At 51.2% G+C, this 21,938-nt stretch overlaps 1 protein-coding gene and 1 pseudogene across 7 annotated transcripts in view; one reads left to right on the forward strand and one right to left on the reverse strand.

Moving 5' to 3' along the window:
- Positions 1–21,938, reverse strand: part of LOC144093660 (uncharacterized) — an 87,268-nt gene that overhangs the window by 44,750 nt on the left and 20,580 nt on the right. The window lies entirely within an intron of this gene.
- Positions 9,718–20,878, forward strand: LOC144093657 (uncharacterized; annotated as a pseudogene).

Here is a 21,938-nt window from a genome sequence, read left to right on the forward strand (position 1 = left end):
CACTGTCAAACTGCTGTCAAAGCATAGCTGCTTTGCAGATTTGCTACGCGACTGCGGAAGCCTCCTAAAAACTCCTAGGTCAACGGCACTTTCTGCGAATATAACCTCCCTTACGCCGGGCAAGTACTGCCACTTCAGACTTGCTAATGGACTGCTGAAAACTCTATAGTTCTCAGCGGAGACACCTTCTGTGTTGGCTCTCTATATTAATACAGACGGACTTCCTCTGTTTAAAAGTTCCAAGGTGCAGCTATGGCCAATACAGTGCAAGATAGCAAAAAGTGACCTCCCTCCTTTCATTGTTGGCGTGTTTGAAGGAAAAGCCAAGCCACAATCTGGAAATGACTTTTTGCGCAGGGTTCATTACCGAACTGAGTCATATCGTGCAAAATGGTCTAGTCAGAAAACGTCAGGAGTGTTTCACTCAAAGGCTTTGTATGTGACACCCCAGCCAGGCCATTTGTTTTCATGACAGAAGGATATAGCAGTTACAATTCTTGCCCGAAATGTACTGTGCAAGGAAGTTACGTACAAGGAAGAATTTGTTTTCCAGATGCAACAGCTGCCAAACGCACAGACAACTCATTTCGCATCCAGACATACATAGAATACCACCATGGTGTATCCATCTTAACTGAACTCCCTCTGGACTTCATTAGAGATGCACATGCAGTCTTTTCTTAACATTTTATTATTTGCTGCTAACAAGAGAAAACCCTATTAAATCGGGTTAAACGTCCAGGCTTCTGCCTTCTTTTTTTTAAGTGGCCATCGAGAGTAGGAAGAGTCGCGTGGCGGCTTGCCGCTCGGCCATCGATGGAGTGGGCTGCAAAAGCAGAGTATGCGCGTATTTTTATTTCCGTGCGCCTAATTTGCTGCCATGTCTGCGACTAAAACTATTTATTCACGAAAACTTAAAAAACAAAATAAAAGCGAAATCGAGACTGTCACACGACTGGCTGGCTGAAAGGCATTCCGTGCATTAACTCCTCTTACTCTCGATGGTCAGCTAAAAAAAAATGGCAGGGGCCGGGATGTTTAATCCGATTTAATAGGTAAATCGGTTACACAGGATAACAAGTTATTCTAAGTGTCTACGAATTCTTGGAGCGTACAGATTGTGTTCCCACGGTAAAAAGACGAGCGCAGAATCCTCTTTAGCTAACAAGTTATTCTAAGTGTCTACGAATTCTTGGAGCGTACAGATTGTGTTCCCACGGTAAAAAGACGAGCTCAGAATCCTCTTTAGCTCACCTTAACACTAAGTGCTATGAACATGACAACACACACACATGCAGTGTTTTCTTTCTTTAGCAGGAAATAATCTTGTTCAGTTATATGTGCAGCAAGTATGAAGTGTTTAGGCTTGCCACTGTTTCTGCCTAATCTGCCTTAGAAAAACCTCCTTTTTGTATTTATTTAATGACAGTCTTTATAAAGGGAGAGCCGTTTTTCAGAATGGCTAAATAATTTCATTTTTTATGTTACCCAGCCTCATGTGGTTTGGGCAGATTGAAGCTGACTAGGTGCCAGTTCACATCGGATCTGTCTTCAACTGAAGATGAGAGGTCAAGACGACGAATTAGACCCCATCGCTATATATCATAGTCTGACACTGAAGCAGACGGGCAGCGAAAAATTCCAAGAAAGAACCATCAGTTCAACCCTGCACCTCCAAATGACTTTCCTTCCACTGCACTTTCGGGTCAGTGGTAAGGTTTAAATTAACTGCACTTTAAAGGGTTGCATATTAGGGTGATTGTTTGAAATTGTTATTGGTTCCACTCTCATTAAAATGCACACTTAATATCTTCTTGTACTGTACGATGTCAGTGCACGTTTAAGGACCCCAGGTGGTTGAAATTTCCGGAGCCTTTCACTACGTCGTCTCTCATAGCCCATGGCCCGAGTCACTTTGGGACGTTAAACCCATGTCTCGATTATTTCTAGCACCGCAGCAACACAAGATCATGGGGGAGGACATGGCAAATCTTTTGACTCCACAACAAGGTATTTCGAGAGGTCTTGATTTTTTCTAACAGCATATGCGGCGCCTAATCAAGGACAGTCCACAGCAGCTCCACCTATTCCAGAACGAGGTATCGCCACACTTTTTTTGGTAATGGTTGAAGCTGAGTGTGTAAACATGGTCGCATAGCAAGGCATTTGAAATGCATATAAGGTTAAAATGCCACACCTGCGGCGAGCCTCCAGTAAGGGGTTCAGACCTTCAGCTTTGCATGAGAGAAGCGGAAATTTTCGCTAAGTGCCAAGCAGTTTATCTGATATTTCTGCCCTTTTTTTTCTTATGAAGTGCGTCAGCTTTACTGGTGTAGACATTGTGTATTCGCTCTTAGTCATATGCTCTTGTTGTGCTTTGCCATCAGTGTTCCAAAGGCAAGTTATGAGGCAGCTGCAGGTCATCCGCCACATAGTGAAGCAAAACCGGGAGCAAAAATGCTAGGGTCAAAAAAAAGAGGCAGCGCTGCTGACACTGGTGTGCCAACCGTTTGATGACCTCCAGGAATGAAGGGTTTTTGACAGTGGACGAATTTTGTACATTAACCCATTAAGGACCAGCGTGCCCATATGGTCACGCTAGTATGCAAGAAGCATTTCGATTTATACAGATTCAAAAACCCGCGCCAAAATCTCCTCCTATACACCGTTTGAAAGCTTAGTGTTTACTTTATTGGTCGCCAGCTGTCACGAGCTGTCCATGTTTTGTGTCAGCTGCTCCAAAAGGTGGGAAATAGTGTTCTTGTGAGAGGTGCGTCGCCATGCAACGCTCCCGTGGGTGTGTGTTTTTTGCACTGTTCCTCTAGGCAATAGGAGGATGCACTTACCTCCGTGTAGCCCATTGAATATGCGACCACCGGTGAGCATTTTAGAGGGATTGATGTTTGTTTTATGAACAAAAGAGCGCATGCTTTACTGCGTTACCATATGGTCACGCTGGGCCTTAGGGCTCCGTAAATTTTTTATTTTTCATATCTGCATTATTTTCACTCGCACTGTGGCAAGATTGTTCCCGCAATACTCATTTAATGCATTATTGTCTAAATAGGTTGACGTTGGAAGAAATAGCGAAGATACTCGAAGAAGAAGATGACGACGTGTCAGCAATTTACATAGAACCACCAGAAGCTAGCACATATTCGGATGAGGACTCCGCAGATGAGGACTCTGGCGGGCCCATTGACAATCTGAGTGGGAGGCAGCTGAGAGCCGGAGCCGAAACTGTTTTCACGGACGGATTGGTGGATGTGATTCTGACGACGACGATGACGACCATGGCGGGCAAGGCGACGGAGCATCGAACACCTCGTCACCTGCGGGTGATGCAGGCGTTTCTGCGAAATTACCTCTGACTTCGAAGTGGAAGAAGGGGGATCTTCAAAAGAGTCCTGCCATATTTCCCGACCCAAACTTTTCCTCTTACAGGGACTTTTCCGCTGTGGAATTGTTCGAACTCTTTTTCGATGAAGCCGTAGTGGAGCTGCTCGTTGAGCAAACACGAAAATACGCGCTATTTTTGAATATGCCTGATCCGGAGGTCACCACAGAAGAAATGAGATGCTTTATCGGAGTCCTCGTCTTGTCCGGCTATACCCGCTTGCCAGGAAAAAAGTGCTACTGGGATAGCGGCACGGACATGCGCAACACAATGGTCTACAACGCCATGCGAAGAAACCGCTTCATACAGATAATGAGGTTTCTGCACTGTGCGGACAACGCGAGCCTGACACTCAGCGACAAGTAAACAAAGTTGCGCCCATTGATGACACTGTTGAAAGCGAGCTTTCTGAAGCACTTCCAGCCTGTGCGTCACTTGAGCTATGATGAAAGTATGATTGAGTACTACGGTCGCCATGGCTGTAAACAGTTCATACGTGGAAAGCCAATTCGCTTCGGATATAAAGTTTGGTGTCTAAATGCCAAGAATGGCTACCTTGTAAACTTTGAAGTGTATCAAGGCAAGCAGGGGAACCCAGGGAGGTCTGCAACATATGAAAAGGACTTTGGGAAAGCTGCGGCGCCACTTCTTCAAATGGTGGATGAACTCCCGGCAGAAGCTCACCATCTTCCATTCTTTTTCTATTTTGACAATTTATTCACGAGCATCCCTCTACTTAGGCATCTCAAGGGACAGGGCTACGAAGGTACGGGCACAGTGAGGCAGAACCGTGTTCCGAAAGAGTGCCCTATCGCTCGACCGGATTTCGTGAAGCGCCAACCTCGCGGACACGAAGAGCACGTGTTGAGCGACGATGGAATAATCGTTGTCCGCTGGATGGACAATTCTGTAGTAACCATCGCGAGCACCATACACGGTGTAGAGCCAGTGTCTTCTGCAGAAAGGTACTCCCGTGCACAGAAGAAAAGAATCAAAGTACCCCGTCCAAATACTTTCGCTCAATACAACAGCTTTATGGGAGGTACAGACCAGATGGATGCGAACGTAGGTGCCTAAAGGATCGGAATCCGTGGCAAGAAATGGTGGTGGCCGATCTTCACATGGCTTTGCGATGTGTCAATCAGCAATGCTTGGGCACTTATTCGTAGCACAGGGTCCAACGTCACTCAGCTTGAGTTCCGTAGGTAAATCGCACAAAGTTATCTGATGTGATGGGACAATAAACCGAAAGGACCTGGTCGACGAAGAACCCCGAAGACTGGTGACGTCTTGACTGGTGCGCGGTATGACCAAGTGGCCCACTTTGGTGCACCGGTTCCCAATAGCAAGAGGCGAAGATGCGCTGGGGACAATTGCAACAGTGCGGCGGTGCGCACACAATGCTCAAAGTGTGACATTGGCATGTGTATCCCATGCTTTAAACCATACCACACTAAATAAGTGGCCAAATATTCGCTTAGTATGTTTTTTGTCATTTCTCGCCACTTGAAATAAACATTTGTTACTCCGTGCACTTTTCTGTAGCATAAGGGCCCAGCGTGACCATATGGTCACGGGCTATATTTTCTAAACTAATAACACAATAGCGATAGTTTTTTTGCATGGGTCTTATGTGTATGGAATTAAGTTCAAATATAACATTTTCTTCAAGAAAACCGAAAAAAAAAAGAAACCGGTCCTTAATGGGTTAATTAGCTGCTTACAAGTAACACCAACATGCCGAAGCGACCACTGTAAGCCGCTGGGGCAACCGTTTCTCAGGAGTGCCGAAATTCGCGGCGCTCGCCGGCGTATGCTCACCTGCCCGGTGGGGCGTGTCTGGCGGTGGACCAGAATGACTCAGAACCCTGATTCAAGCTCTTTTTATCAATTCTTGGCCTTTTGGCTAAGAGAGGCTGTGACGCTGCCCGTCGAGCCAGCGGTTTTTCCAGCGTTCCTGATCAGGCGGGCCCCCGGATCCTGTGTCCCGGAGGTCCTGCCTGCCCAGCACCGCGCTGCTGTCGTGGTGACCCGAGCGGAGCCATGGAGCGACCCTGCCCAGCTGTGCACCCTACCAAGGCGCAGTGTTTCCTGTTTACAGTGCCGGAACCTGTTCCGGCCGACCGCCTCATCGATATCCTCGAGGAGGTGGTCGGAGTCTGGGGGCTGACTATCTTCAGCACCTCGGAGGTCTTCGATTCCTGGCTGCCGTGGCTTCCATGGCTCAGGTGTCCAAGATGTTGGCGAGAGGCTGCCTGCTGATCGCTGGCAAAGAAGTACCGCTGGAACAGATGGGAGTTCCGGTGGTCCACATGACGGTTTACCGTCTTCCACCATGCGTGAGTAACGCCAACCTGGTCGCGGCATTCGCGCTGTACGGGAAGGTCCGGCTGGTCACCGAGACGGCCTTCCTGAGCAGGAAAAGCATCGGGAACGGGACCCGCCTCGTCTGGTTGGAGATGACCAAGTCTCCACCCAACTTCCTGACGGTGGCCGGGACTAGAGCAATAATCGAGTATCGCGGCATGAGGCGGGTCTGTTCCCGTTGCGGAGGAGAGGGGCACTTCGATGCTGCCTGCAAGCAGGTGCGGCCGTCCGCGTATTACCGCGCTATTGAAGGTTTCAAGCGGGCACTGGACGCCGACCTCCCGGAGGTCGACCTTTCGGATACGGCGCCCATGGCCATCAGCCAGCAAATCGCGTGCGTCCGCCTCTCTGAGGATGAGGCGCGAAGGACAGCCACATCTGAATGAATGGACTGGGCGACGGGCCGCTTGCCCAGTGAGGTGGCGGATTTTGAGTGGCATAGGTGTTGGGGCGTCCTTTCCACGCGCCAACGCCTATCCGCCTGGGGAGTGGTGCCAAATGACCAGTGCACCAATTGCGGCACGACAGAAAGCCTGTCGCGTGTATTTTTTTAATGTGTTGTGGCGTTGTGGCGCGGATGATGTGGCGCCTTGTATATAGAATGTACAGCATTCGAAGTGTTCATGGCGCAAGGCAAGAGCCTGGTCTTTTTTCTAAGCTGGTTGTGGCAGCCACCATGTATGTATTGTGGCGGTGTCGCTGCCTCACTGAGGCACGACGGATCCCGGCTCGTGCAATGTATCCGGCGCTGCCGACTCTCTGCCTCGTCATTTGGAAATACTCTCTGACCAGTTCGATACAGATGGTGAGGCGAGGTTCCTGCGGTATTGGCATACGCGTTTCTTTGTGGTACGAGGGGGGGGGGCTTGAGATGCCGGTTTTATTATACTAACCCCCCCCTTTTTCTTTTCACCTTGTTTATTTTTTCATGCAGTTGGTGTTTTGCTCTTGTAGCAACTGTGCATGGTGCCCTCTGTCGGCACCTTGGGTGTTTGGTGGGCTCAATAGAAGCCCGACAAGAGTACCTTGTACATGTTCAGGAGATTACGATTCGATGGTTCCCTTTAACTAGTGGCCTGGAATTGTGAACGCCTTTTCAACATGTCTGTTTGATTGTTGATGATGATGGATTTTTATGGCGCAAGGGCATCTATGGCCAAAGAGCGCCATGGCACAAGGTATTTTTCAAATTCTCAAGGTGGGGTCGAAGACCTATTTCCCAAGCATTTCACCCTAAATAAGCCGAGCACCAGACCAGGGGAAAGCTTGTACCCACTGTATCACCGGTGGGTACCCGGCGGCAGTGGGGATCGAACCCCGCACCTCCCGCATGCGAGGCGGACTGTTTGATTGTTAATTGTATGGAGCCGGCTCCCTAGGGTGTGTGTGTGTGTGCACGTTCTGTACGGATCTGATTGTACACAATAAACTTCTCTTTGTGTAGTATGATTCAGCCAGCGGTTCTTCCAGCGTTCCCGACCAGGTGGGCCCCCGGATCCTGCGTCCCAGAGGTCCTGCCTGCCATCCTGCTGCCCAGCGCCGCGCTCCTGTCGTGGTGACCCGGGCGGAGCCATGGAGCGACCCTGGCCAGCTGTGCGCCCTACCAAGGCACAGTGTTTCCTGTTTACAGTGCCGGAACCTGTTCCGGCCGACCGCCTCATCGACATCCTCGAGGAGGTGGGCTGACTTAGCACCTCGGAGGTTTTCGATTCCTGGCTGCCGTGGCTTCCATGGCTCAGGTGTCCAAGATGTTGGCGAGAGGCAGCCTGCTGATCGCCGGAAAAGTGCCGCTGGAACAGATGGGAGTTCCGGCGTTTCATGTGACGGTCTACCGTTTTTCGCCATGCGTTAGCGACGCAGACCTGATCGCGGCGTTCACGCCGTCCAGGCAATAACTGAAACGGCCTTCCTGAGCAAGAACAGCATCAGGAATGAGACGCGCCTCGTCAAGTTGGAGATGACAAAGTCTCCACCCAACTTACTGACGGTGGCCGGGACTCGAGCCATGATCGAGTACCGCGGCATGAGGCGCGTCTGTTCCCGTTGCGGAGGAGAGGGCCACTTCGGTGCTGCCTGCAAGGCGGTGCGCTGTGGACAGTGCGGCGCTTACGGGCATGTGGGCGCGAATTGCAGGCCCGTATGCAAGCGCTGCGGTGGGGCCCATTCCACGCCCGACTGCATCCGGCCGTGTTCCTTTGCGTCGGCAGTGGCGTCGGTGGCAGCCAAGGCGCCTCAGGAGCCTGGCGATCAGCCCGGACTGGCGGAATCATCTCAGGCAGCTGGCGCTGTTTCCAGCGGCGCGGCGGAGGAGGTGGTGACGAGCCTGGCCGAGCCTGCTGTCCAGCGGGACGATGTCGTGACCAGCCCCGCTGACGACCAGGTGGGGAAGGAGCTGGCAAGCTCCTCGTCTTCCCAGTCCGCGACGGAGCAGACGGAGGGCACCTGCGATGCCGAGCAGTCGGCTTCGGCCGATTCGCTGGGCGAGTCGTCTCTGGAGGAGCCTCCGAGCCTGGATGCCTCCCTCCTCGACGTTCCGACAGTGGCACAGCACTACGACACGGAGGCCGATACTGAGTCGCCTGCCTCCTCCTCCCCCAGTGATGACCTACACACTCCGGTGAAGGGCGCCCAGGGCAGAGACAGCTCGAGCGAGCCGCGACCGCAGGTGCCGCACATCCCGGTTGCCCTGCCCCCGCGAGGCCCGTGCGTAGCAAAGGTGCGAGCGGGTGTCCGGAAGGTCCTAGACCTGGAGGACCCCAAGCGCCAGCTTTCGTCATCTTTTGAGGGCAATGCGCCTTCTTCAGCCACATCGGCGCCGAAGAAGGCGAGGACGGCGGACGACGTCCTCATGGACGTCACCGGAAACGAATAGTTTCCGACATGGCGCCCTCGCCCAGCACGCCGGGCTTTAGTGGCCGCCCTTCTCCTCTGCTCGGCGGCGGCTCGGGCGCCGCGCTGTCGGCGCTCCCCGGACACCGTTATCTTATCGGCGCGCTGGCTCCGCCGGCGCTTCTGGTGAACGATGAACGGTGTTTGTGCGGTGGTGTGTTTGGTGCGTGTGTGACTGGTTTCCTGCCACAGCCCCGCCCATCGGCCGGACCTTTCCGCCGCGTAACCATTGGCACCGCCTGGCATCGTCCCGCCGCCGCGGGTTCGTCAGCCTGGACGCCAGCAGGGATTTGGGACGCCTCCCAAGAGCCTCGACGCCCCTTCCCTAGCGCCGGTGTATCAACGCACCCAGACTCTACCCGCAGAACTTTGCCGTGAGTCCGTCACCGTAATGTTTCGTTGTTTTATCTCGTTGCATTGGTTTCTTCTTTATTTTCATGATGGCTGCTTTTTGTTTCGCTTCTTTTAATGTGCAGGGTTTTCGCACTCCCGATAAGCAGCGGGAGGTGCTTCACCTTGCGCGTTAGTTGCACATTGATGTTTTGTTTTTGCAAGACTAATTTCCGCACTCCTGCAGACGTTATTTCTTTTCGTTCACGGTTTCATGTCCATGCTTTCTTTTCTCTGACGAACTCGCGATGTTGCGGAGTGGGTGTTGTGTTTTTGAGCCCGGCGTTTCGCACCGGCGCGCATTGTACCTTTGGTTACGATCGTCGATCAAGTATTGGTGGTAGACATTTTTCTCGACGGGCGGAGTAGTCGCTTTGTAAACCTGTACGCGCCTATCACGCGATCATTGACAGGCGAGTTTTTCCGCTTGCTTACATCCTACCTGCTTGAATCCGTGCCACATGCCCTACTAGGGGATTTTAATTGCGTCCTGGACACGCTGCGTGACATTCAAGGCCCCGGTCAAGGCGCGTCAAATTACCACGCCAAAGAGCTAGGCAAGCTGGCTCGCCAGCTACACCTTACGGACGCGTGGGTTGAGCTGCACGGGGACCTTTTCGTGGTCACACAAGCTAGGGGCCGCAGCGCCAGCAGAATCGACCGGGTGTACCTACCTGCAGGCCTCGTGCCGCATTTAGTGTCCTGCGAGGTGGTGCCATTTCCACCTGGTGTCGGAGCACTGAGTGACCACGTACCGGTCGCAGTATCCTTGAGGTGCGCTTCGGGCCGAATTGCGAGCCCCGCTACCTGGAGAATGGATGTCTCCCTCTTAGCGGATGATCTCAGCATTCGTGACATCCGTGCAGAGTTGGCACTTTCTATTGCCCAAGCTGATGAGTTCAGCCCTCTGATTTCGGATACCCTCAAAGCACAATGGCGCGAGATTTTAACTCGGGCTGGTAGAGCAAAACGTGTGCGAAAGACTCCTGCACTCAACGACGTGCTGCGCTGCATGCACATCGTGAAGCAAGGGGGTGAGCTCACCTTTGCCATGCGAGAATACCTTGACACTCTTTGCGTCCGGTACCACTGCACCCTGGAGGAGGGATCCCAGGCCTCCTGCACCGCTGCGAACCTCCGCATGCCGTCACAGGAACGCGCTGACCTCATGCACGCGAACAGCTGCCGCCACAAGAGCGACCGACCGGCCCGTGTTGAAAGCGTAATTATGCCGGATGGCGCGATTGGCGAGCAGGTCGAGGATATCGAACACATCTTCCGCGACACTTTGCCCATCTCTTTGCGTCGCAATGCCTGTGCGAGTGGGAGGGGTTTGACGCTGCTATGGACTCCTTTTGCGCCACCTTCCCGCACCCTCCCAACAAAGCAGAACCAGCTCTTTGCGCTCGCGCCACACGGGAAGAGGTATACGCCGTCCTAAGAGACATGAATCGCATCTTCGTACCAGGACCAGATGGTCTAGTCGCCGGGTTTTACCGCACCTTTTTTGATGTGCTCGGCGACTTCCTCACGCGTTTGGTGAATGCCTTCCTCGAGGGGGGAGCTAAACCACCGTCTTTCAGTGTAGGCCGGATCGTGCTGGTGCCAAAGCAGGGAATGACATCATGCCCCACGGCGTGGCGGCCAATAAACCTGCTTAATACTGACTACAAACTAGTCGCCTCGCTCCAAGTAAGTCGCTTGCGTCTTTTGACAAACCTCGTTAGCCCCTTCCAGGCTTGCGCCGTGCCTGGCCGCTCGATCTTTGCCTCGCTGACGCTCACGCGCAATGTATTTGCATAAGCACACGCGAAAAGGACTAGCGGGGTTTTTGTATCCCTAGACCAAGCTAAGGCCTTTGAGAAGGTAGAGGGTCTCGAGACCCTCTCGCGCTGCCAAAAAGGACTGCCTGCCGCACGACGGCGTGTTCGAACACAACTTCGTGCTGCAGGAGCACCTTGACGCGGCGCGGGCCGGCTGTGGGGAGCTCTGCGTGGCTTTCCTGGACTTCGCCAATGCCTTCGGCTCCGTCACCCGCAACGCCATCGTCGACGCCCTGTGAGGAGCCGGCACTGGAGACGACTTCTGCGCCATTGTCGCCGATCTGCACCGTGACAACACCACCCGCATCATGGCAAAGGACAGAGTGACCCAGTCCATACACATCTCCGCCGGAATTTGCCACGGCTGCCCCCTCAGCGGACTACTCTTCAACCTCGTCATCGATCCAGTGCTACGAGAAGTTCAAGGAGACGAGCGACAGCACAACATCCTGGCCTACGCCGACGATCTGACCCCGCTGGCGGACAACCCAACTATTAATGATTTTGAATCGCAATCTTTTCTACGACGTCCCATCGGATTCAGCGTGTTCCCGGATACTGCAACAGTCGACGACGCCATCAGCGTAGGCCACCATCACCTGCTGACCTCAATGCTCGCGCCGTGGCACAGGTTGGACGCTGTCCAGACATTCGTGTACCCAGCGCTCAACTTCTCCATGCGGTGCGGGCTGTTGGGGAAGGCAGAGTGAGAGCGCCTCGACGAAGACCTGCGACCACTGATTAAACGCACCCTCTACCTTCCAGCGACTGCCACCAATGACACTATATCTACGGCAGTGCAGCTGCAGGCACGGCGGGAATTCCCCTAGTAGCGGAGCTCAGCGACATCTGCCGCATCGACAGCGCTTTCAAGCTTCTTTCTTCTCCCGACGCAGAGGTGCGAGACCTGGCGAAGCGAGCAGTCACCGAGGTCACCACCAAAAGACTAGGCCGTGAAGTGACCGAGGTGGACGTCGCAGCCTACCTTAGCGGGGAGACGGAGGGAGACTTTAGGGCGCGGGCCACGCAGCTGAAGTCCGCACAGACGGAGGTGCGAAAGGTGTCCCGGCGTCTCAAGGTTACGTGGGAAATGCAGGAAGGTGGGCCCACATCACCTATGCCGACGTGACCCTGGCGCCGAAGCACCGAACAAAGGTCGTGAAGAAGCTGCACTCAATCGCCACGGCCCACGAAATCACTCTCTCCAACAGAAACCCAACCAGGGGAAAGTGATGGAGTGCGTCGCCGCCGATCCCAGCAGTTCTCATTTCATGCGTTCTGGTCTTTTCACCCGTTTCTGTGACTGGCGCTTTCTTCACAGGGCAAGGTTGAACCTCCTGCCACTCAACGGTGCAGAGCGTGCGGGTACAGCAAGGAAACACTCCCCCACGTGCTCTGCCACTGCATGCGTCAGAGTGCTGCCTACACCGCCCGGCACAATAAAATCGTGAACCGGCTGAAAGCTGCCGCAGGGAAGCGATTCACAATCACCCATGAGAATCGTTCTGCGAGAACGACTAACCTCAAACCAGACTTTGTTCTGGCGCGAGGGGAGTCGGCGATTGTCATAGATGTCACTTGCCCCTTTGACAATCGCAGAACGGCTTTCTATGCGGCACGGGAGAGTAAGGTCGCCAAGTACGAACCCGTGCACCAATACCTGTTGCGAAAATTCCAGCGGGTCAGTATCGAGGCAATTGTTGTTGGAGCACTCAGCTCTTTTGGGACCAAAACAACGATAAAGTGATGAAGAGGCTCTGTAGCAAAAGCTACTTGCGTCTCTTTCAAGAAGCTGGCGATCAGCGACACCATCGCTCCTTCACACGATGTCTATTCCAGACACGTGGCTGCAAAGTTGAGGGGCTCGCACTTCGGTGGACCTCAGCAGTCACGCGTTGGAAGACTTCGAACACACACAACAGTGCACTCACACCACAGGAATAAATCTTATGAACGAGACTTCCGATAGAAATGAACGAACAATAATCAGATATGCGGATGAGAACTAGGAAATGTCCCGAAACATTTCGGAAAAAACTCTACGCTTTGATGCTGGTTTGTTTCGCTACTTGGGAGCACGAACTGGTTCTTGTGAAAGGTTCGGGACGAGCGATGTGGAGGTGGGCTCTTGCGGTCTGCCCTTCGTAGGAGGTCCCCATGGGGGCCTTCTAATATCTGTTTTAGGGCTAATGGGAGGGTCTGTGAGCACGACTTTGGCCCGAGTGTCTGGTTAGCTGGTCTCCACGTCATAGCATTCCAGAGCTCGAGCCACTGGCGCGTCCCGGGGTACAGTCACTGTGTGGCATCTCGCTGGCGTATGCTCACCTGTCCCGTGGGGCATGTCTAAGACCAAAGTGTTGTTGACTCTGTACTTTGATGCTGGTTTGTTTGCTACAAAAGGAGCAGGAGCTGGTTCTAATGAAAGGTTGGGACGAGCGATGCTACCCATTTATCAGGTAAGCCGGTGGACCTCCTGGAGCTTTACTGCTTTTTGGCAGTAGTGCTGCTTATGGGCCTGGTGCGGAAGAACACCCTGTTATTGGTCAGCAGACCCGATGCTGGTGACCCCTTTTTTTCGGGAGATTTTTCTATGAACCACTTTGCTCTTCTGCTGCGCATCCTGCACTTCAGTTCAATAACGGAGCAATCCTATCGCCTAAGGGCCATCAGACAGGTCATGGAGGCCATTCAGGAAAAAATTTTCCCAGCTTTTTCTTCCATACCAAGATTTATGCATAGATGAATCTGATGCCTTGGAGAGGCCGCCTTTCATTCCGGCAGTACACACCATCCAAAAGACACCGGTTCGGATTGAAGATGTTTATGATGTGCGACGTGAAAACTGGGTATATACTGAGGTTTCTAGTTTATACAGGAGCAACAGTTAGCCTGGCCAAAAGAAAGGAGCTTTGTTATGTGGAGGCTGTTGTTGCTGACCGCCTGGCGGACTTTCTTGGAAAAGGACACTCTCTTTTTGTGGACAATTGGTACACAAGCCCAGTGCTCTTTGAATTTCTGCAGAGCAACAGAACAAATGCAAGCAGAACTGTGCATATCAATAGGAAGGGCCTACCCTCTTTCAAAAAGAAGTTGAAGAAGGGTGAAATACAAAGCTTCCACACACACTCTGCTTGCCTTGAAATGGTGCGACAAGCACGAAGTCACTATGTTGACAACAATGCATGGACGGGAGATGCAAGATTCCGATAAGGTGGACAGAGCAACCGGAGAAAAAATGTGTACTTGAATACACGAAGAAAATGGGACTCGTCGACAGAGTAGGCATGCAGCTGAGCTTCAGTGAAAGCATCAGGAAGACTCTGAAATAGAACAAAAAGTTCTTTTTTCACCTGCTCGACATAACACTGCTGAACACATTCTCTACCGCGAGAGAACTGGCACCCCGGTAAAGCTTGCTATGTTCAGAAAGAAAGCCCACAGGCTCGCCTCCACCGAGCAGCCAGCACTTGTCGCCGTCACTAACACATCCTCTTTCCCCAGGTAACTTCGAAGCCACACTTCTCAGAGAGGCTGCCTCAGACCTCTGCCCAAGGCAGCCGCAAGCAAAATGTCATATGTGTGCCAGCACAACTCGTCGTTCCAAGAGGAGAACAGACACTCGTTTTATGTGTGCCATCTGTGATAAGGCGCTGTGCGTGGACCCGTGTTTCAAGAAGTAGCACAATCTGAAATTCTACTAAACATTTTCCAGTTGTGAGTGATGCTGACACCAAAGTACTGTTCTCAATTTTTTGTTACTATTTATTCCTGACTTTATACATTTTGTACATTCAAAACGCGCAATAAAGTAATTTGACCACCTGGGAAAGTTTTTTTTCAAAATAATTCGACCCTCAAACAGTTAAAACAACAACCACCGGTGTTGCTAGCTCCAGACATGGAAAATACGTTTGTTTTGCAGACAGATGCTTCAGAGCTCTCGGAGCTGAGCAGAATTACTCCACTGCAGGAAAAGAGTGTCTTGCTTTGGTGTGGCCGGTGAAACGTTTCCATCTATATTTGTGGGGGAAACCGTTCCGATCACCAGCCGCTGGAATATTTGAATAAAAGTAAGATGACGAATGGCAGAGTGAATGACATGAAGTCAGACATTACAGGAGCATTTTTTTTAATATTGAGTACATTAAAGGAGGAGAAAATTCTGGTGCAGATTTTATGAGCACAACATCTCACAACAAGGTGCGGAAACCGTAACAACTGAGAGGTTGAGTAAGACAGAGGTTGAGTAAGTACTTAACTAGCTCGCGTTACTTTGGGCTTTATTCGTGCATTAACATTTTGTATGCTGTTGCTGGAAATGTGATGAGTGGCCAGTGCATAAAAGTAAGGAAGTGACATTTGTTCTTATACAGTGCCTTAATGCAGTGGTCTGTGGAGCAGTTGTGGTGGTGAAAACATTGGTGTATGAAGTGGTGAGGTGTTCGTGTGGTGGTGGTTTCATGTGCTTCAAGGTGCTGTCAGTGCACGCATTGTTATTCCCTCCTCTTGCTGTGGTTCTCTGTTGTGCCGTGACCTAGGACTGCAAATAACGCTGTGCGCGCTGCAAAGCGTTACATCAATCTGCTTAGGAACCAGACTGGCATCTTGTAAGCCACAGCTGTGCCCTTCAACGACGAAAGCGGCAGCAGGAAGCTTGCATAGAGACTTTGACCATGCCCTGGCCAGCGACAGCCGCTGCGAAGTCGTGCCAAGATGCTTGTCCCACGGCATGTAATGTGGGACAGAGCTTCAACTGCGTACCGTGTGCAATAAACCCCGTGAGCAGCGGCCAGAATTAAGCCACAATTGACCGCGCGTCCGCCGATCCCGCCGCATCTGCCAATGTTCCACAAACTACTGTGCTGGTTTGTTAATACTGAAGCAGTGGCGAAGCCAGCGGGAACAGCAGACCAGTAGCCAAAGTTCTTCAATCCAACAATTTACAAAGCGGGATCTAAATTCATGCACCACCTGCTGCCTGCCTGTCCCGGTTGCAGCATTGACTGCCTTGTTAATATACTGTATCAATGGCGTAGCCGAACCTGGACAAGGCTTTGAGGCCAGTTATTGGCGCCGCTAACAAAATGCTCATTACATAATGACCTCAGGAGACTTTCGAGGCGATTCGCAGACTTTTGCACCCATACCGCGGATGTGTGCGGTGGGGCGGATATGATATGGGACACTGGCGACCTAGGTTGCTTATGCGCAGCTCCATGCCAAATCGGAACAGGTTCAGTTTTTGCTGCCGGTCTGGCAAAACGTCTCATAAGACTGAAAGACCTTGTGGAAAATGACGAAGTGAAGCTTACAGATGAGGGGAGTACAGACAAAAAGTGAAATGAATTCGGCTGCAGGTACGATGCGCAGCCACACAGCGAATAAAGTAAAACCAGGCAAATAACTTGTCTATGTCTATGGATCACGCACCAGGGTGATTTATTGGTATTTTTGGAGACAAATAACGGTGTAACAGTCGGGAAAGTACAACTGCCAGTAGTTGCTATAAAACTTAAAACTGGCTTCTCAGCCCAATTCCGACAAGATCTGGCAGTCAGCCCCCAGAAGATTTGTAGGCTGAGCTTGCTATTGCTGCTCTGCCAGATCTCAGAAGGCATTGAAGGCCTCACCTTCCAGGGACCGGGGTCCACCAGCCGTGGTCTCACTCGACGAGTCATACGCCCACAGTCAGTACAAAAAGACTGGTTTATTACGGACCAAACGAACACTTCAAAACAAAGAAAACAGGTGCTACAGCTGAGCTCTGCCGAACAAATATACAGAGTCGAAGAAGCAGTTACAAAGGACGTCACAGAAAACACAGTAAGACGCGGAGAACACCAAGCGGCAGCGATGAGGGCTTGAAACGCTAGATGAAACCTGGCTGCTTGCGTAGCAGCCACTCATGCCAAAGGGCTATTCCATCCTTGCAGATGCCATTTCCATCTGCGCTCTTCATCCCGGAACCGTGCCACCCCGCCGTTCGTGTACCGTGCAAATTTTTTTACGTGTTCAAAGGCTGTATTCGTTTGTACCAAGGCTTGGAATTGGTCTAAATTCTAGCGTGATTTGAAGGTTATCGCACAAGCGTCGACCGAGGAAAGGAACAGCGCCATGGCCGAGAATCCTCTGCTGTGGCGAGGGAAGTGTCCGGCCAGGTTCCCTCACTCTCTTTGCTGTTTGTTAAGCAGTCGCCACTCGCTTCTAGGCAAGCAGCTTCTTAAAAGGCCGTTAACAGGCTTCTGAACATGCAGTGATGGTATTGCGCGCGATGTAATCTTCGCGATTATCAGGAATTGGATGCTACGAAGGTGCATCTGGCGTGTGTAACAGCAGTTATACCCTTATGAAGAAATTTTTTGAGATTTCATCTATGGAAAAAGACAGTATGATGAGGCGAGTTTGTGATGGTATATTTTTTGCAAGTCGGAAAGTCGTTCAAACATAAGAGGTAAAACAAAGTGCACACTTGATTGCAAAGAATGGAAAGCTTAGAATAAATAGAGGGTGGTAATTTCGTCGCGGGGGTGATGGTTCTAGTTTGGAACAGCATGCAGGTCTGGGCCACGGGGCCAGCAACGCGATGCTGGCACAAACACGCCAGCGCCTGTGGGCGCAGCTCGAGGCCAAGTTGAACGGGCTAAGGCTGGTAACGTGCTCGCAGGAAGGCTGGAAGAGTTTCTGGCAGCAGCGGGTGAGGCAAGTGCGAACTGCTGACTCGCTAGTCGGTGCCGAACACAGGTGAGCTAATGTGCTTTTGGAGCGCGGCATGGTACGGTTACACTTTCAGCATTACGTGTCTGCTCTTCGGTGCCCGCGAATTTTGCCCATCCGTCCAGTTTATGTGTTAGCGGTCGCATTACTTACGTGCCACGCGGACCCAACATGCAAGTACAAGACACTTAACGCTCCTGCGCTGCGACCACGAGGCATCCCTCACCGGCTCTCTCTCCGGCTCACGAGGTGAGCGCCGAGCAAAACAACGCCTTCAGGGGGGGACTGCTTTAGAATCACGCTGACTGGGAATCGGCCGCACATCCATTCTGAAACCTGTCAACACAGACCCAGTGACCCAAGACACGCGACTCCGTGCCACAAAAACCATGCGATCATGAGGCCTGTACTCATGTCCGTACTCCGAACTCCTAAAACTCCCAAGCCTCGTGATCATGCAAGCGAATAACGACGTAATGCGAGCCATCGACAGACCACTGCGAGACTCAAAGCTTCGAGCGAGAGCATTTTTTCAGAGAGAGACGAACGAGAGACGCCGACAAATCGAGACCTGTCAGCACGGTCCTCCCAGCTCTGCAGATTCTTCGAACTACTACGTATTAATGAACCAGCTCATTTTACCCTTGCATCCTTAAGCTCAAATAAACCAGCTTGCTTTTAATCGAGAAGAATGGGGCCACTTCTTTGCTGACATATGCGTGCATTAACATTTTGTATGCTGTTGCTGGAGATGTGATGGGTGGCCTGTGCATAAAAGTAGGGAAGTGACATTTGTTCTTATACAGTTCTTATAAAACTTATGTTTTAATAAACATGCAGTGGTCAATGGAACAGTGGAATGCGCTGGCATCCCAAATATATCAAATCGTTGGCCGGAAGAAACACCCTACATGAATGAAAAATAAAGGGTCCACATGACCATAGAACATCGGCGAGCTTTACTCAACCGGAATATACACTCATGAACATCGGCCAGTTCTACTAAACTAGAATAAACATACAAATGAACAGCAAATCACTTTCTAAAGAAGTCAGGCGACTCTAATTGCAATGAAATATAATGTCTGACATGAAACAGTACTATAGGTGCACAAAGAAACTAGAATATTCATAGAAGACTGAAAGTTCCAGTGAAAGTTGCATAGTATGCAAGTATGCATAGTAGGCTGAAAGTTGTTCGTACAACTTTCTGAACAGTTGAGCATTATCATGTTTTCATATCATCTTTATCGTGTTAGACTATAACTTCGAAGAATGTTCTTATTGAAAAATGCAAGCAGGCCACGAGGATGGCATCCTCAAGCTGGTGACACTACCGACGGTGATGGAGGCAATCAAGATGCAGAGGCGGAAACTGAATAATCCTGATAATAATATAATATTACGCTTATAATATATATATATATATATTACAAATTATTTCACGTAAATGTGCTCAAGATGAAGAACAAAGAAAGGGGCAGGAATGGCGTGCAGTGCGATTCATGATGAGAAAGATGTAGACAGTCTCCCCACGTTTAACACCAGAAAGACAATGGGCTCTCAGAAGGTCACCATAAAAATTCAGGCTTGGGTGAGATCTCGGAGAGAAGGAAGTAAAAGAAATGTTGGAGCTTGGCGTGGTTGAGAGATCAAATCCTTGCTTTTTTTTTTTTGTCGGAGACTGTGCTTTAGATAGAGTATGTGATGCCCGCCGTCCAGGCCATGGGCGACCCTACGCCGAGGGCACGATCACTGTGGGATATTTGTGTTCAATTTTGTTTGACCGATGCGTGGGTAAAGAGCAACACGGTGACAGTTTTGGTGGTACTTGGGAGCGGGGCAGGTCGGCTAGTCGCCTTGACAAGTTCCTATTGCTGCGCGAAATGGAGTGTTGTGTGGTGTCATGTAGTGCGCTCGCGTTTCCCCTGGGCACCCCATGCATTAGCGATCATCGACCTCTGTCAGCAATACTGGACATGGGCGGGGGCACCCTACGTTTACACGCGTGGCGTATGGTCTGCTGACAGATTGGTCAAGTGTGACAGCCATTGAACATGCTTTGGGAGGCCCAGGTGGAGGCGTCGAAAGTTCCAAAACCTAAGACGAGAGTAAATCGGCATGATGGGGCGCTTTTAGTTTAAACACCACCCTCAGCCCGTATTCGCGCCGTGCCGCTCACTTTCGCCATGCACAATTATCTCGCTTTGTTAAAGGCACGGTACCACACGTTAAATCCTCGCAGGCAGCGAGTCAGGCGCTAGCGCATTAATAGACCAGTGTCAGATCCTCCCGTATTACGGCAAATGCTGGCAGGCAGTCTCGACTGGACGCAGCAGGCCCGCGTGGAGGAGGTTGTTTTGGCGGACGGTTCCAGGAGCAGCGCTGCTGTCATCTCCGACGCTTTTGAGCGTCACTTTTCACAGCTGTTTGCTCTTGGGGCTGGACGGCGGGACTCCGCCTTCTTTGCGGACGCTTTACATAGCTTTTGCGGTCAGTTGCCACAAGTGCCAAGTGATGTCGGCACACAGCTTAGCGCCCCTGTCAGTTCAGACAAATTGTTTGCCACCATTAAAGGCATGAACAAAGAAAAGGAAATATGCATAGTAGCCAGACAAATCGTACAACTGTCGGGTCAGTTGAGCATTATCATATCATCTTTATCATGTTAGACTATAAGTGCGAAGAATGTTCTTATTGAGAAATGCAAGCAGGCCACGAGGACGGCATCCTCTAGCTGGTGTCACTACTGATGGTCGATGGATGCAATCAGGATGCAGAGGTGGAAAATGGTGGAAATGGTGGAAAATGGAAATCACCTAGTAATAATAATATTATACTGAATAATCCCAATAATATAATATTATGCCGATAATATTATAATAATAATGAGGGGGGTCATGAACCACGTATTTATTGCACAATTTTTGAAGCATTGCAGCTCCCGGATTGCAATATTTTTGAATAAAAGAAAATGGATTTCCCAGTGTTCCTGTCCAGGCAGACCCCCGGATCCTGCGTCCTGGAGGTCCTGCCTGCTGTCCTCCTGCCCGGCGCCGCGGTCTTGTCGTGGTGACCCGGGCGGAGCCATAAAGCGACCCTGTCCTCAAGTGAGCCTTACCAAGGCGCAATTTTTTTTGTTCACAGTGCCAGGACCTGTTGCGGCCAACCGCCTCATCGACATCCCCGAGGAGGTGGCCGGAGTCGGAGGGCTGACTTTCCTTAAGCACCTCGGAAATCCACGTTTCCTGGCCGCCATGGCTTCCATGCCACAGGTAGAGAAGATAACTTAAACAATAACAATATTCCCCCCCCCCCCCCCCCCCCCCCCCCCCCCCCCCCCCCCCCCCCCCCCCCATTCCAGGAACGCTCCAGGTGCGGAGGTTGCCGCACGGCCGACAGCTGCTGCAGGAGGTGCTGCGAGGCCCACTGACCAGGCCTGGTCTCCACTGGCTGATGCACCACAACTCTGACCCCATCTTCGGAATGCCCGAAGTCCTTTGAAGGGGTCTCAGAAGTCTTTTGAGGGGGTCAAGGACCACGTATTTAATGCACTTTTTTTGAAGCGTTGCAGCTACACGCTTGCAATATTTTTGAAGAAAAGAAAATTAATGGATCTTCCAGTGTTCCTGTCCAGGAGGGCCCCCGGATCCTGAGGCGTGCAGGAAACACCGCAACATGTGTTTTACGACTGCGTTGTGGAAAGATCGATATGGCGCCTCGTGCAGCGCATGCTTCATGTGCGTGTCGGTCGAGGGGCCAGGCGTCAACGAGGCCCCTTTGCTAGTTTAGTGCTGGCTGCCACTATGTTTGTTTTGTGGCATCGGCGTTGCCTCGCGGAAACTCGTTGAACCCTCGCTCAGGCTATGCTGCGCCTCGTCATCTAAGGATACTTGTCTGGCCAGTTATCTACATATGGCGAGGAGCTGCTTCTGCGGTGCTGGCACACACGGTTCTTAGTAATCTCCAACGGCAGGCTAGAGATGAAGACTTTACTAGCCTGCCGTCTCCCCCCCTCCTTTTGTTTCCATATTGAGTTCGTTGATCATGTGACAGCATTGTAATTTGTTGTGCCCCTCTATTTGAAGCCGTGAGGGCTCACCCCTTTATCCATGATTTTTTAGTTATTGAGAGCCAAACTGCCATGTCAGTGTCCAATTGTATTTAAGTGCACTCTTGGAATTTGTTCTGTTTGAAAGTGCTGTTTCAATATATGTGTGAGAGTAATAAACTTCTCTTTATGTACTTGACTCCGCTTTGATGCTTGTTCAATGCTACAATAAGAGCAGGAACAGGTTTCTTGAAAGGTTGGGACGGGCGATGTTACCCGTTTATTGTGTAATAGGGTAGATCCTTGC

This window comes from Amblyomma americanum, chromosome 6, assembly GCF_052857255.1.
Source record: "Amblyomma americanum isolate KBUSLIRL-KWMA chromosome 6, ASM5285725v1, whole genome shotgun sequence".
Classification (NCBI taxonomy): Eukaryota; Metazoa; Arthropoda; class Arachnida; order Ixodida; family Ixodidae; genus Amblyomma; species Amblyomma americanum.